Source organism: Raphanus sativus, chromosome 6 (genome assembly GCF_000801105.2).
Source record: "Raphanus sativus cultivar WK10039 chromosome 6, ASM80110v3, whole genome shotgun sequence".
NCBI classification, from domain to species: Eukaryota; Viridiplantae; Streptophyta; class Magnoliopsida; order Brassicales; family Brassicaceae; genus Raphanus; species Raphanus sativus.
The window spans coordinates 41971135-41987715 of NC_079516.1; the positions used below are offsets into that span (position 1 = coordinate 41971135).

A 16581-nucleotide genomic window follows, 5' to 3' on the forward strand; every position below is an offset into this window, starting at 1 on the left:
ACTTATATGCATATATTACAAAATAAATATTTGTAATAATTTTAGTTTGTTATCACACGTAAAATTAGAACTGAAATCCTAAACCAAAATCCAATTAATCCTAAAACACACCTGACACTATCTATGTAAAGCAAAAAAAAAAATGTCTTCCGAGCTTTAAATTTTGAGGCTATAGAGTTTTCCAGCTTACCTTGTACAAAACTAAACCATTCTAAAAGTAATTATTCGTATTTTTTTTTTGAAAAAATGCATTCAAATCGTTCATTTTTTTCATTATCCTAAAATCGTTATCTATATTTTCATTGACATTCTTACATAACAATATTTGTTTTTTTTAAACACCACATAACAATATTTGTTAAAGTTTGACTTAGCTATATATATAGCTTAAAATCTTAGAAGATATTCTAATATTTACTTTACTATCTGGGTTTATAGTGTTTTTTATTATTTTGTTATTTGGTATAAAGTTTTTGGATTTTTTTTTCAAAATGTTGCTTCTAAATTAATTTTAATTTGATTATTACATATTAACATATTTAATTTTGATTTAATTTGATAATTATTCTGTTTGGCTATCGAATATAAAATTCTGATTTTTTATTGAAAGGGTTATACCAAGCTTAATTAACACTTGCACTCTAATTATATACATATTTAGGCATTTTATTTTTATTTTGGTACACATACAATTTTTCTTTTCCAACAGTATACATACAATTTTAAATAAATTTATTGATGGTTAAATAATTTGAAATCTTGTGGACCTATTATTCAGAAATAACATAGTTTATTTCTTCTTAAATGTGAATCAATACAAAACGCTGTTGATGTTATTCTTTTAGTTGACACATAACTTGTCACCATTTATGATTTACTTGGTTGGTTCCTAATGATTATGAAGTGATTCATTTTATAAGAAAGACCATGTCAACGCTTCATTCATATTAAAATGGTTGAGTCTGCTTCATTCCTATTGAGACACCAAGTCTGTCATAAGTGAACGATGTGGCGTGAACATATAATGGCTGTCCAAATTCCGTCTTCCACCTTTGGAAACAGAGGAACAATGTGCTCCATAACAATTGCGCCATCACACCAGCAGGAATTGCGAAGATGATATACAGAGATGTGAAGTGCACCTATCTTCTCAAGGAGGAATCTTGCTCTATCTTGTTTTCCTTTATTTTTTCCTTGAAAGAGTAGTTCTAGATTGCACATGTTGTAAATCTAAACATCATTTTTATGATATTAGCATTTTAGCGAAAATAAAAGTATAATGATATTATGGTTCTGTACGTTTTTAATTAGATAATTTTTCTGTTTAGTTTGTAAACTCACTGTTTTGATAATTTTTACTGTCTATTCCATTAACTAAATTAATGTACGGAGAAAATTGTTATACACGAACTTAACTTAACTATCTGTAATATACTAACATGTCTTTTTATGGTTGTTCTGTGTGCTTTTCATGGTGGCGATAGAGATGCATTTCTCTTTGGATTAAAATGTTTGAGAGGTAGCAACTGATGTATATCAACGAAGCGGACACTCTTATTTGTATGTCTAGATTCTCAAAGACAGAGTGAGGAGGGGTTGTCAAACAGTATCATGTTGATTGATCAGAAACACTATCATGTTTATAAATTAAAAAAACACTATCCTACGCATCTTGTCTCGTAAACAAACTAAGATTCTCATGTGCAGGAGATAATTTAAGACAACTCTGGACCTGAAATAAAAATTAAAGTCCATATCAAATCTAGTGTCAAAAATGCAAGGCTAACCGAGACACCAAACCAAAACACATCATTTAATTAGGAATGTCATATGTCTTTATTCCCTCCAATAAAAAAAAAGCCAACTTTATTTATAAAGATTGATAAGTCAACAAAAATTCCTTAAAATTTGGTGATAAATGTTGGCACTATGGTGAAGTCAAGAATGATGAGTAATTTCACATTGTATTCGTTCAATATCGTGCAAGAGCTCATTTTATAAAAAGAAATATCATTTTTATATAATTGGTTTTAAGAAAATACATATATTACACAATTATCTTGCATGCAGTTATATTTTGTTTATAAATTAGTTGTAATAAAATTACATATATGTTAATACCAATTAGTAAAGACACACACATTAAAGTTTTATGCATGTTTTAAATTATTATTTTGAACTTATTTTGTAAACAAATATATGCCACTTTGTAGAATTTATACTTTTATATGAAGCATCTTATTTGCTATCAAAGAAGTTCATGTATCAAAAAAATAAACTAAAATGGGGAGAAAAATACATATCCTTTAATTTTTCATTAACTTTAAAAATGTATAATATAAGTAAAATGAGAAATAACCACAAACTATATCAATAAAAATATTATTAATGTAAAATACGCATAATTACATATATCATATATTGTTTCACTGAAAATATTTGTTAAATAACTTATTAGTGACAATATTTTGTTTGTTTCAATAATTTTTATATCAGCCAAATTAGAACTAAAGTTATATGAATTTATTTTTTATATTAAAATAATTTCTTGAGAAACAAAATTTTCACTCAAAAGTGACATTAGCATTTTCTTCAGTCTCATTGCCAATGTTATTTTCATGTTATACAATGTTTAATATCATAATTATCTTTAGAAATATAATTATCATTTTATGTATTCAGAATAACTTAAAATATGTTCAGCTAATTTGGTTCGTAATTCATGTAGATTCTTTGAAACAGCTTTATTAACATCATAAGGACAATTTATATGAACTATCATCAAAAATCAACTCTACTCAATACCTATAAATAATCAATTATATAAATAATAAAATTTAATCTTGATGATTAAAATATGATTTACAAATTATTTAGATATATATTTATACAAACCATATTTTTCGGTTATATTTTTATCAGAATAAATATTGCTTACAATTGCATCTCCATCTTTAAAAGTTTCTTCTCACAATTTTTAAATGATATTTTAGCTCCAACCACTTTTTGAACAAATTTCAATTATTTTGGCATGACATTTAATATTTTTTTCTATTTAAGAGACAATATTAGAATTATTAGTTTGTACTCTTTTAAACAATACTATTTCTATGTTGGCAAGAAATATTTATTATTTTATACATTTATTTACCTGGTTTATTTCTTTACAAAAAAATATTAAGGAGATTGGATATCATGATAAATATATATTGACTTATGTTGATATTAATTTTTTATTTATAATATTGTCTTGAATTTCTGGGAGAGTTCTTATAAAACACCACTTATTATATTAAACTAACACAATAATTAAATAAAATCAACTAAATTGATCAATTATGGATTTAGTTTTTTTCAATCATGATGACTTTTGATGGATCAATAAATAGTATTTTTGAAGTCGAGATGGTATTGAGATATAAGTATTTTAGAATTCTATCGGTTTCTCAATATCAAATTCATAGCTTAGATAATTTTAACAAAATAACTATACAAGAATTAATAAAAACAGCTTTCATGTTCTTATGTGTTGTTTATTCAAAGATCTTTAGAAAACATTTATCTATCTTTTCTACTCTATTTGTGACTGTTGTAATTTTTTGTTGTGATTGTCAATTCTCACAACTATTTATATAGATGCCTAAAGATTGCAATTGTTGATAACCAAACATTGCAGTAGCTAACTAATGGTTGCGATGGTTAACACCAGAAATTACAATGATTTATCACCGGATACTACAATCACTAACAATTGCAATGATTCATTACCAAATATTGCATTGGTTCTTCACTAAAAAATTATATTCACCAACAGTTACAGCATATATCTTTTGACATTTTGACCACTTTTTAACAACTACAATTTTTAGGATGAAAAGTAACAATGTAAAGATGAAAAGATACATACTTATATATTTTAACTACAATTTTTTAAAGAATACAACTTTAAGATGAATAGACACATTGTTAGGATGAAAAATTTACAAACTTTGACATTAATTTGGGGAAAAATACATATTTAGATATTTTGACAACTTTGTTTTTAACAAATGCAAATTTTTAGGATGAAAAGACATATTCTTATATTTTAGAAACTTCTTTTAAACCAATGTAATTATTAAAATGAATAGAGACACATTGTTAAAATGAAACATTACATACTTATATATGTGACAACCTTTTTAAAATAGTGTCATTTTAAGGTGAAAAGACACTTGTCACGATGAAAATTACAACATTTGATATTTCTTTGGAGAAAATATAAACTTTTACACATTTTGACATCTATATGCATTTTACAAACTTATCTTAAACCAATTAAATTATTTTTAAAATACACACTGTTAAGATGAAAATATAGTTACTTATATATTTTGAGAACATTTTTTAAAGCAATGCCATTTTTAAGATGAAAATACACTTTGTAGGATGATAAGTTACAACCTTTAACATTTATTTGAAGAAAATACATATCTTTAGACATTTTGACAACTTATTTTTAACAAATGCAATTTTTAAGAAGAAAAGACACATCCTAGTATATTATCACAACTTCTTTTATACCAATGCATTCTTAAAATTAAAATACACATTATAAGATGAACAATTGCATACTTATATATTCTGGCAACATTTTTAAAAGCAATGTCACTTTAAAAATAAAAAGACACTTTGTTACGATGAAAAAGTTACAACCTTTGATATTTATTTGGATAAAACATACATCTTTAAATATTTTGACAATTTTTTAACAATCCAATTTTTAGGATGAAAAAAGATACATCCTTATACATTTTCAAAAAAAAAAACATCCTTATACATTTTAACAACCTTTTTTAAAAACCAATGCAGTTCTTAAAATGAAAAAGCACATTGTTAAGATGAAAAGATACATACTTATATTTTTGATGATATTCTTTTAAAATAAGTGCTATTTTTAAGATGAGAATATACATAATTATAGAGAGTAGTTATTGAGATATTTTAACATTTTTTTAAATGTATTTTATAATGAGAAAACACTATTTTAAAATTGATAATTGTATAAAGGCACTTATTGAGAGATTTTAACTAATTTTTAAACTAACAATTTTTATTATGAAAAGACACAACTCTTAAACTAATAAAGTTTAGTTTTTTATATCAAAATACACACTTTTTAATATTGAAAAGACACAATTCTTACAACAGAATGACATAAATTTTTACAGTAATTGAGATTTCAAATTTATTCAAACCTATATATGAATAATCATGACTTCCAGATTATATTTAGTTATTTCAAAATGATATTTTATAATATATTTTGAAGAGACACAACTTTACAAAAAAACACTAATTATAGAAAAACACTTATAACACATATTAGCGATTCCTTTAAAAAAAACTAATATGTCTTTTACAATAAAAAGTACAATATATTTTGAAGGGACACATCATTACCAAAACACTAATTATATAAATACACTATATATTATCAAATTTTAAAAGAAAACAAATATGTTTTTTACAATGAAAATACATGCCTCTTTACATTAATTGAGATTTCAAATTTTTTTAAGATGGGAAGACATATTCAAACAGTTTTAAGATGAGAAAACATATCTAAACATTTTTTCTCAACCATTTTCAATACTCAAAATGTTTAAAAAGACACAACCTTTTATCACTAATTTTTTCAATAGTTACATAATTAAAAAGAAATTAAACCTATATGAATTGTGATCTTGGAAATTCTGGTTTACAGATCTGTCAACCAGCAAATGGAAAATTTGAATGTGTTATAAGATAATTAAAATTAAATTAATTATGTCAGCAAAGTATATTGGAAAAAAGTTTCAAAAATGAACTGTTATTTTTATAATATATGAAAAGACACAAGTGTTAAAATAGGCTACTTTGATAAATAAGTGGTTATTAACAAAAATAGAGATGCAATAACTTTTTAAAAGAAATGAAATTGTAAGATGTTTTTTTTACTTTTGTTACATACAAATTTCATTAAGAATTGAACATATATAAACCCTAGGTTTTTACATCATTTTTATTTGTCTCTAACCAACAATTGGATATGTTTCCGTGAGATAAGATATAAATAAAATTTATAATGAGTTTTATAACCTTTCTCTAGTTCGAAGCTCATCTCCAAAACCCGGCAGTTGAAAACAATGTACATTCACAATTTTAGTTGAACAACAATAATGTCTTGGGGATTTCTGAGTTTAAAACGTGACACCGATGCTGATCGTAAATATTCCAGTGGAAACCATCGCCCTAGAAAGGAAACCAGTGATGATCATTATCAAGAATAACACTTTAGTTGAGAGACACAACGACAACGTCTAATTAACCCATGACCAGAACTGCCCATGACTATAATAAGTCAAACTTGGATGATTTCATCACTGACATGTTTTCATCTCCAATATAAATTTAAAATAAGTTTGTGTGTTTACTGCATTAGTTTTCCTCATTTTTTTTTTTTTTTTTTTTTTTTGATATCTTTGGTGTCTGGGCAGCCACTTTCCCAAATATCCTCCGAAGGGGTCCAGCGCCCCAGCAGTAAGGATGTTAAATCGCTGTGGCCGGGTTTCGAAGCTGGGTGGCGGGCACCTCAGCCGAGGTTCCATTACCACCAGGCTACGAAGCCCGGTTAACGTAAAATATTAGTTAATAACCATTTATATATCTCTGGTGTCTGGGCAGCCACTTTCTCAAATATCCCTCGAAGGGGTCCAGCGCCCCAGCAGTAAGGATGTTAAATCGCTGTGGCCGGGTTTCGAAGCTGGGTGGCGGGCACCTCAGCCGAGGTTCCATTACCACCAGGCTACGAAGCCCGGTTGTTTTCCTCATTTCTTTTCTCAAAAATAATATTCTATTATTAATATTAAAATTGCATTCTAATGGAATGAACCTGGCACCTCTGACATGCATCCTGACGTTCTTATTACCAGTAGAACTAGATAAAGCTTATTAATTTTGAATTAATTAAGTGTTGATCTATGTATTTGCATAGCTGATATACATGTACTGATCGAGACTGCTAGACTCTGTTGACATAAGAATTGGCGGATTTCTCTGTTTTTCTCTCTTGCACCTGTGGTTTGATCTCACGTCCTACTATGAACGTCCTACTGTGAAGTTAGTGGGGCAACTAGGCCGGTCTGCTGTGGATCAATAGATCGACAAAAAAATATAATTTAGCTAATTGGTATTCTTTTCACATACAAAATCGCAAATTTTGTAACACGTGTTGGAAGAAGAGTGGTTTTAACCCCGAGGGACAAAGAAGGAGATAAGAGGATCATGCAAAAACTTAGAAATGTCAAAAACTTAAAAAAATATTATTAATACTTATTTCAATGATGTTTAATATTTTAAAACTTAGAAATGTCAATGTATGTAAAAATCATATTTTGCTAGTTCTGGAATTTGAATTAATTAAGTGTTGATCTATGTATTTGCATAGCTGATATACATGTACTGATCGAGACTGCTAGACTCTGTTGACATAAGAATTGGCGGATTTCTCTGTTTTTCTCTCTGGCACCTGTGGTTTGATCTCACGTCCTACTATGAACGTCCTACTGTGAAGTTAGTGGGGCAACTAGGCCGGTCTGCTGTGGATCAATAGATCGACAAAAAAATATAATTTAGCTAATTGGTATTCTTTTCACATACAAAATCGCAAAATTTTGTAACACGTGTTGGAAGAAGAGTGGTTTTAACCCCGAGGGACAAAGAAGGAGATAAGAGGATCATGCATGCAAATGGCGAAAGCACTGAGTAAACTACTTTGCATTTTTGCATGGAAAGTGATCGCACGCACATGATGCTAGCAAAAAAGGATTCAAAGTTATAAAACGCGTTTTGCTTTCTCTTTAATTTATTTTAATTGTCCAGAAAGTTAATATACCTAATTTCACACAACTAATTAGATAGTGACTGGAATCCAATTTCAAAATCGTTGCGGACATAACCTTAGGTTTGGAATTTGGAGCCAAAATAATGTTGAGTTGAAGTTAATATTCAAATATATCGTAGATTGTATTTTTAAACGCTACGTATCTTAGAGCATGATTATTGGTAGGACTAATTTTTAAGTCCTTAGGTTTATTTATTAGTATTTTGATGTTAAGAGACAAATGCAAGGACTTATAAATTAGTGTAGATTATTGGTAGGACTTGTTTTGAGTCCTTAGATTATTTTTTTAGAAGTTGAATGATTGGATACAGAACACACACAATACACACAAAATACACACAATACACAATACACAATACGACAAGATGAACATGTATACACACAATACACAAAGGGATCACATTACAGTGCAGTCTAGCAAAACTAAATTAAACAGGATGACTACCACTACAAAGCAACGTTCTGATCTGAGTAGTAGCCTCAATCAACAGGTCCTTCTTGTCACAAGCTTCACCTGCAAAAACTGAAGCAGAAACGTGGTGACTGTGAGTCACAAGCAATAAGAAGGAAGAGCAGTAATAAGACAAGCAACAATGCACACTCCCACATTGCAGCTTTTTCTCTGCCTTGGTTTGCAGTGGATGGTGAAGTTTATGAGTACAAGCTCCATGATCGCAATAGAGCAACAGAACAGTATTCAGCAAACATATTCTGATCTATCACAACTATGCAGTTAAAGTAGTTGGAGAACGGAAAATAAACCGCAGTTAACTAAAGATGCAATGAATTAAGATCGCGAAACTGCCTTGTCGTAAATGCATTAATTAGACTCAGTTTTTTACTAGTTTCCACCTTAATTCTTTCAATATGGGGCGTTCTGTTTTTGAGAAAAAAAAATTAAGATCATTACCTTTGTTTAAGTCATCAAAGGCTCGATGTTGATGTTATCGAAAAGGAACCTCATCAGTGGGACAAAATTAAGTCTTTAGGATATTTTAAAAACCCACAAGAAATTAAACAAAAGAAACAAAACAGAATCAATTAACAGATAAGTGATTGTTTTAATCAATTGACAGAAATTGCTTTGATCAATTGACAAAATCAATTGACAGATTCATATATAATCAGAGGAAGAGAAGCTTACGTTTTGAGAAGACGCCATAGGAGGACTGGGGAAGCTAGATGGGTCGAAGAAGAGAGTGGAAGAAGCAAGCTTTGGAGGAATTCATGGAGAGGATGAGCAGAGCCAAGGAGAGATCGTCGAAGGAGAGAGGCAGAGTTGATTTCTGGAGAGAGAGAAAGAGACGTGAATGGGCAACACGTGTCCTTAAGGACGTCTAAGAAAACTTCTAAGCTAAGGACGTCCTTCAGTTAATTGCACATTTTTGATTTATTTTTGGGCCCATTATTACTAAGGACTTTGTTAAGAAGTCCCGATAATGATGGTCTTAGAAACGATCTAAAATTGACAACTAATAAGACGGCATGCATTGGACAACACGATAAAATGACCAAACGATTGGAGTTTTCGGGACCTACCAAGGTGAGTAACACAAAAACAAATGAAATGAAATTATAAGAGTGAGGCACCGACACATGAGACTCCACAACTCTTCTTTGAATTTCAACCCGACACTACCGCTTTCTTTTATCTATTTACAAAAAGACAATACCATTTTCTTCTTATGATCGAGATCGCTGACATTAGTATTTGGAAGCTTTAATATCTGTTTTTTTTTCCTAAAAAGCTTTAATATTTGTTGAGAAAATATTTATGGAACATCTAAACGAACAAATAATGAAGTCTTTTTTGTAACTTGATTAATGAAGTCTTTCTACGATGATTTTACACGTCTCCTCAAAATAGAGATATGGATTGTAGGTTAGTTGTAGAACACGTTTTTTAGAGTACTTTTAATTTTGAAAAATAGATCATTAATCCCCAATTTGGCTGGTCTTTGGGAGTTGTAAACCGGAGTGTGGACGTTGAAATTTAAAGCCTTTTACAAAAACAAAAAAAGATCATGAGAAGGTATAATTCTATAAAAACACATTCTTAAAAATGTGTCAGGTCTTATAGTGAACATATTAAATACATTTAGAATGAGCTGAAGTGACAATAAAACGTTCATGCATATATGAAATTAGGAAGAGACTGCAAAGCAATATATTTAAGAGCCAACTCTTAACTTTTTTATATTCCGTTAAGAACCCCATCATAAGAATCCTCCAATGGTCATGCTCCAAGGCTATTAGGAAAATGTGGGTTTCAACTAAATAAAGCTCGACTAGCTACAGATTATACGAAAGGAAGGTTGAGTTTGCGGAAATCAGATAAGAAAAGTATCTTAGAGATAGGTCAGATAATTGATGGTGATATTTGATCAAGCTAAATAAGAAAATTGACATTATGTCTTTTCTTTGTGAGTAAGCTTGATAAAGAAAATCCCTTTTGCATTCACACTTTTTCATGTTCGGCCAATGATAGTATCTTTTCACATCTCTAACATCTTAGTCCGATTAAGATGAATTGACAATTTGGATTCGTGAGTTTTTTTCAGGATTTCATCAATAAGTTCTCAGATATCTAGTACAGTGACTTTGGCCTTCATTACAATCTTCCCATTGCCAATGAATTGGTACTCAGTCTTAATATTATGTACCATCAGATTTAGTAACTCATCGCCCCTCTGAGCATGTTCTATTATGGCCACTAGGTCCACATAATCTACTGCCTCTAACCCCAACGACTTTTGGTCGATGGTAAGAACATTCAGGTCCAAGGTTCCTAGAATCCGGTCGAGACTCTTCTCTTCATGTTCTATGGCAAAGTCAGTGAGTCTCTGGATTAGTGCATGCACGGCCAGATCCTTACCGGTATGGTAAGCTATAACCACGTAGTAATCAGTCACAAACTCAATCCATCATCTTTGCCTTAGATTTAGGTCTGGCTGAGTGAAAACATATTTCAAACTCTTATGGTTTGTATACATTTCCACTTTAGCTTCATAGAGGTAACACCATAACATATATGTATATTTCAAACTCTTATGGTTTGTGTTAATTTGAGCCTTAGTACTTGTTTGATTGTTACACGGTCAATCAAGTTAATTCTAACCAGAACGTAGGTGTTACCTTCAGGTATATCACAAACTCGAGTTGTTTGGGAATCCAAAGAAGCTCAGGGAATTAGACCAACAAATTTTAAGAATTTGGACGAATATTATTAGGGAAGGGAGAATGTAATGACATGTACATAGAAATGAGACGTGGCAACGTGAAGACCATTTTGACCAGTAACAATCAATAAATTTTGAAGGAGATCACAAGCGTTTAATGAGTACATTAAGATTATAAATGGCTTAAACAAAGTTTATATGGACTAAGCATGATGGTAGTGTTGATAAGAATCATACGCTGTCGACGTGAGTTGTTCGTTGTCCATCAAAGCGACAAAGCACCCGAGAATGGTCAAAGTGCATCTAGATCTGTTAGACTTGATTGATTTGATTTGGGAAACCTTAGGGAAACCAAACTATAAGGCATGATGAGAATAAATGAAAGAATTGTTGAAAGCAATTATGCCACAAAGCTGTAGTATGTGCAAATAGTCTATCAAAAAGTTCATTGCATTTCAAAAAGAGTAGGAATGACCTACTAAGGTCAACCAATATTTATTACGTGAAAGCATGTATTATAGTTGAAGAAGCTAATGTGACCGTGAGAAGTAAGTTTGGATCAAAAGGAAGATAGTTGGTATTTGCAGAATACTAGATAAGTCGTTTGGAGCATATGTCAGTAACTATTCAAATAAAGACCATTCGACTATGTTAATTCTGAATGTGAGAATCATACTGAACCTCAGAAGAGAAAATGAAATGGGGAAGTTAAGGTTTTGATGTGGGAACTCTTGGTAGGTTGATCAGAACTTTCAGTTAGACATTTCAGTTTATCAGTTAATTAGACAAGGTTGACTTGGTTAGTGGCTTTCCTACTTTAGCATCTTGTCCTACTTCACCCATTTGCTTGTATGCTTCACCTTCATGTATTATTCACCTTCTTGAATGGCATGTCACCTCATGTACTGTTTCACCAGCTTTGTAAGCTGCTTGCTTTAGCTGATGACGCGAAACCGAGTGTAGACATTTTTACTTTCTAATGTGAGTTGATGGCAGAGCAGGTGAGTCAGGATGACCCTATCTTTTATTAGAAATATGATATCTCTGTTTCATCATGAAACCAGAATCACATACTTAACCAATGTACAGAACGTACAAACATCTATCTTGCTATAGAAGTCCTCTAAGAGGAATTCCCGAGCAGATTAGGCCGGAAAGTATTTGGGTAAGTTATTTTGAATTTATCTTTCCATTCCGACTTAGTTTTTCGTCATAAATCAAAATATGAGGTCAGTTTTTCTAATTATTGTTGGTCCATCCTAGAACTCAGATTTTGTCTACGAAATTAGTGAGGCGGTGCCTAGGCGCCCGCTTAGTCAGCAAATCGGATAGACAAAACGATCTTTTCAAACCTATTTACTAAAAATCAGCCTATTCGTTTAAAAAAGTGGCATAGACATCCGCATAAACAATAATCTTCTATAAGCTGTCTAACCACAGACTAGCGATTTTTAGAAAATTTAGTAGCTATAATTAGTGGAGGAAATTTTCCTTTTGCACCTTGATCTTTCTAAGGCTATTTTTGCTAAGCCGAATCTGTGGACTGAGTGGCTAACTATTTTAGGAGTATGGTTCTTCTTTGCATAAAATTTTCTTTTTGTTAACAGTTCAAACTCCTTGACACTATCCCCTGAATAAAGGGCTGGGGGAGGTTTGACACCCTCCCAGATCACTTGAGCACAGAGCTTTAAAAGGAGCAATAGTGGTCCTGCTAACGAGGTATTATATCCGGTTAGTGGACTTTACTTACCAGAGTGGCAACACAGAGGTTCAGTCAGAAAGGGTATTAGTTTCTTAGTTAGCCAGTCAAAGTGTCAAACGAGCAAAGTACAGACTAGGTCAAGGCAAATAAAAAGGGATTTCTTTCTCGTAAAGCATTCTTGCTATCATTTCTCGCCTTACTACCAAGCATAATAGCTAATGAGCAAGGTTTTGAAACCGGACCGGACCGGCCGGTCGAACCAGTTCGACCTGACTCATTTTGTAGGCCGAGTCCGGTTCAGTTCAAAACCCGGATTTCATAAAACTCGGACAATTCGGTTCAAAACCGGTGAAACCGGTGACCCGGTTCGACGTTAAAACCCTGTTTTTTAATTTGTCACATTTTAAATTGTAATTAGGGTTTTATATTAAGGGATAATAATTAATAATAAGTTAATAATACTTACAGCCGTCTTTTCTTATCTTTTGTTAATAATTTCTCGAGAAAAAAAAAGAAACCGAAATGTAAGTCTTCTCGTCTTCTCGTCGTCTCGTACACTATTCTCCATCTGAATTTTCCATTATCACAAGATTTGGAACTGCACTTGTAAGAAGAAGTAAGTAACGTGATTTTCTTTAACAGTTTAATCACAAGGTTTAATATAACATACTAATATATTATTCTTTTGCTATTGTTACTAGTTAATGGAGGGGAATTGTTTAGTGAATGAACCAGATTCAGGCGTACCTTCTTCTCAACCTTCAGTTCGTAGTAAAGATGACATAGCTTGGAGATATATAACAGAGCGAACTCAGCAGATTGGGAAGAAATTTTGATTTTTATATATGATTAATTATAAATATATAAGTGTATATGTATATATGTGTGTATATATATTAAAATATATAATAAATAAAAAATCCGGTTCGACCGGTTGAACCGGTCCGACCAATAAACCAGTAAATACGCCGAGTCGATGTCCGGTCCGGTTTTTAAAACATTGCTAATGAGCATAGACATCCACCTAAACAGTAATCTTTTAATAAGCTATCTAACCACAAACTAGCGGTTTTTAGAAGATTTGGTACCTATCATTAGTGGAGGAAATTTTTCTTCTGCACCTTGGTCTTTCTAAGACTATTTCTGCTAAACTTTCTTTACCAAAGTGGCAACACAGAGATTTAGTTAGAAAAAGTATTAGTTTTTTGGTTAACCAGTCGAAATGTCAGATGAGCAAAGTAAGGACTGGATCAAGGTCAAGTAAAGGGATTTCTTTCTCGTAAAGCATTCTTGCCATCATTTCTCACCTTAATACCAAGTGTAATAGCTAATAAGCTTAGAGTGTTAGCATCATTTCTCGCCTTACTACCAACCTTAGTGTATCAGTAGTTGTGATTTTCATTCATAATTTAACCATTTTATGCATTTTCAGTGTTTTTCTTTCTTCCTTTACGCTTGTTGAAGTTTAAATCGAAGGTTTCTTTTTCATCCTGACGAACTTTTTCTAAGTTCTCTGCCAACTAATGCTAAGAAACAATCCTAACAAAAAACACACACAAATCTTTTGTTTGATCAAAAGAACATAGCTGCAATTTCACTACTTTTTAGGTAACATTTAATAAAAAAATAAGTGACATATTTAAGTGAATTTAAAGTATAATTTTGTATTTAATATGAAGTTTTAATGTAAATTTTTGCCAAATTCTCAACAAAAGAAAAAAACAATATGATATAGTTTTTCCATTTTATTTTACTTGTCGTTCTAAATTTCGACATACAAATTAATAAAACATTTAAGTTTATATATTTACTAGATAAAAATATCATTATCAATATACCTAACCAGATTTCAACCAATAGAAAAATAGACTAGAATAAAAAATCAATAAATTTTGCATTGAAATTATAAAACGATACTTATTTTGAAAAGAAAATTTTGTTCTGAAACGACATCTAATTCGAAATAGAGGAAGTAGTTCGCAAAAACTTTTTCCGGTGGAAACTAAGTATATCTTGAATAATTTAAGGAACCATCAAGATTAATGCGACTGCAGACGGGAGAATAGTTTGAGAGGACACGTAGATGAGATCACGTACGAAGATTGCCGCCAAGATTATTTGGATCACATCACGTGTTCTTCATTAAGTTCATTAATCACAATTATATCTTCAATGCACCGCCTTGGGTAAAGGCTGGTCCCACTTGTCCATTTTCTTAGCGCCAACCCATCTGGTTCATGCTTCAGCTCAAGAGAGTACGAGTCTTAGATTCGCAGTGTTATATATTAGAAATTTTTACAAGTAGATATACTTTTCCATGTTTCAATTGCACTACAAGACACATTTTTTTTTGTCAAAAGGACTCTTATGATTTTAAAGTAAAGAGAAAGAAGTGAACATAAAAAAAAGTGAACATGATTCATTATCTCATTATTTTTATTTTTTCATTTATTTTTAACACAGATTCTAAAATATACTAAATAAAAATAATTATCATAATAAATTTTATATAAAATTTTATATCTTATTTATTTTCATGTATATATATACACTTTATATTAACGTGTAAACAAAACTAAATGTGAACGGTAATAGAAATATAAACTATTTGTGAATATTGATAACTTAACACGAAGATATCTAACTCATACTTTTAAGAATTTGTTTTTTCGCCATAGTTTTCGGAAAAAAGAAACCTACTAACTATGTTTCTACAATTATTTCCACCATCAGCAATACCAATGCCACCACCACGATCGAGTTCTTTTCTAACTAGTTCAATGTCTCTTTTTTCAAACTGATGTACATCAATCGGGGGTAAACTTCTTCGTAACCACATCCAATCAAATGCAACAAGTTTTTGATATCGAAACTACTTAATTATTAGAACTCGATTATAGCTGTCTTATCGAAAATCGAGAACGAGTTACGTTGAACTGGATGTGATAACGGAAAAAGTATTCAGCAGATTGGTGTACAACAGATTAGAAAGATAAGACTTTTAATGAGTTGGAACTGGTACTCAATCATGGTGGTGGCGTCGGCCGTGCCGATGATGGTGGAAGTAATTGTGAAAACATGGTTAGTGGATTTCTCTTTTCCAGAGACTGGCCAAAAACATATTTTTAAAAATATCAGCCAACTATCTATATGTTAAGATGTTCATGTCCACAACTAATCTGTAATTTTACTATCCACGTCCACACTTAATTATGTTTATATATATATGAAAATAGTTATTTTTATGATAACAACACGATATATTTAATAATTATTTTTTGTTCTAAAATTTAGTTTTAATTTTTGGATAATTCTTATTATTGTTATTATTAATTTTAGTCTTTTATCTAATCAAAAGAATTTAAATTCTTTTTTTTCTTTTTTCGTCAATTTATATATTTTATTCATTAAGGTATATCGATATTAACCGTTTTAATTTTTAATATAAAGAATTCGGATGTAAAAATTACTTCGTAAATAATAATATGTTTAATGGATGAGTTGTGTATGTCAAAAATACTAATATTCCAACACTATTATCAAATTAGTTTAATTTTACTCTATAAACATTTGTCCACCAAATCAAGAACTGAAATTTTGACAAGACAGATGAGTCTATATTAAAACTATCCAAAACAAATTATAATGTATATTAGTTTTTTAATTATATATATTATGTTTATAAAAACAAAATACACTGTAGCATAAACGGATTACATTCATTTAATAAATCAGTGTAATTGCATTGTATGGTGTATATATATATATGATATAAG

At 30.5% G+C, this 16581-nt stretch overlaps 1 long non-coding RNA gene across 1 annotated transcript; it reads right to left on the bottom strand.

Annotated features, from left to right (window-relative positions):
* Positions 1-8151: 8151 nt before the first annotated feature.
* Positions 8152-9382, bottom strand: LOC108810237 (uncharacterized). The gene is made up of 3 exons (XR_001943010.2): positions 9069-9382; positions 8835-8907; positions 8152-8447 (listed from the first exon to the last, which is right to left on the bottom strand). It is a non-coding gene; the product is annotated as an uncharacterized LOC108810237 (long non-coding RNA).
* Positions 9383-16581: the final 7199 nt, after the last annotated feature.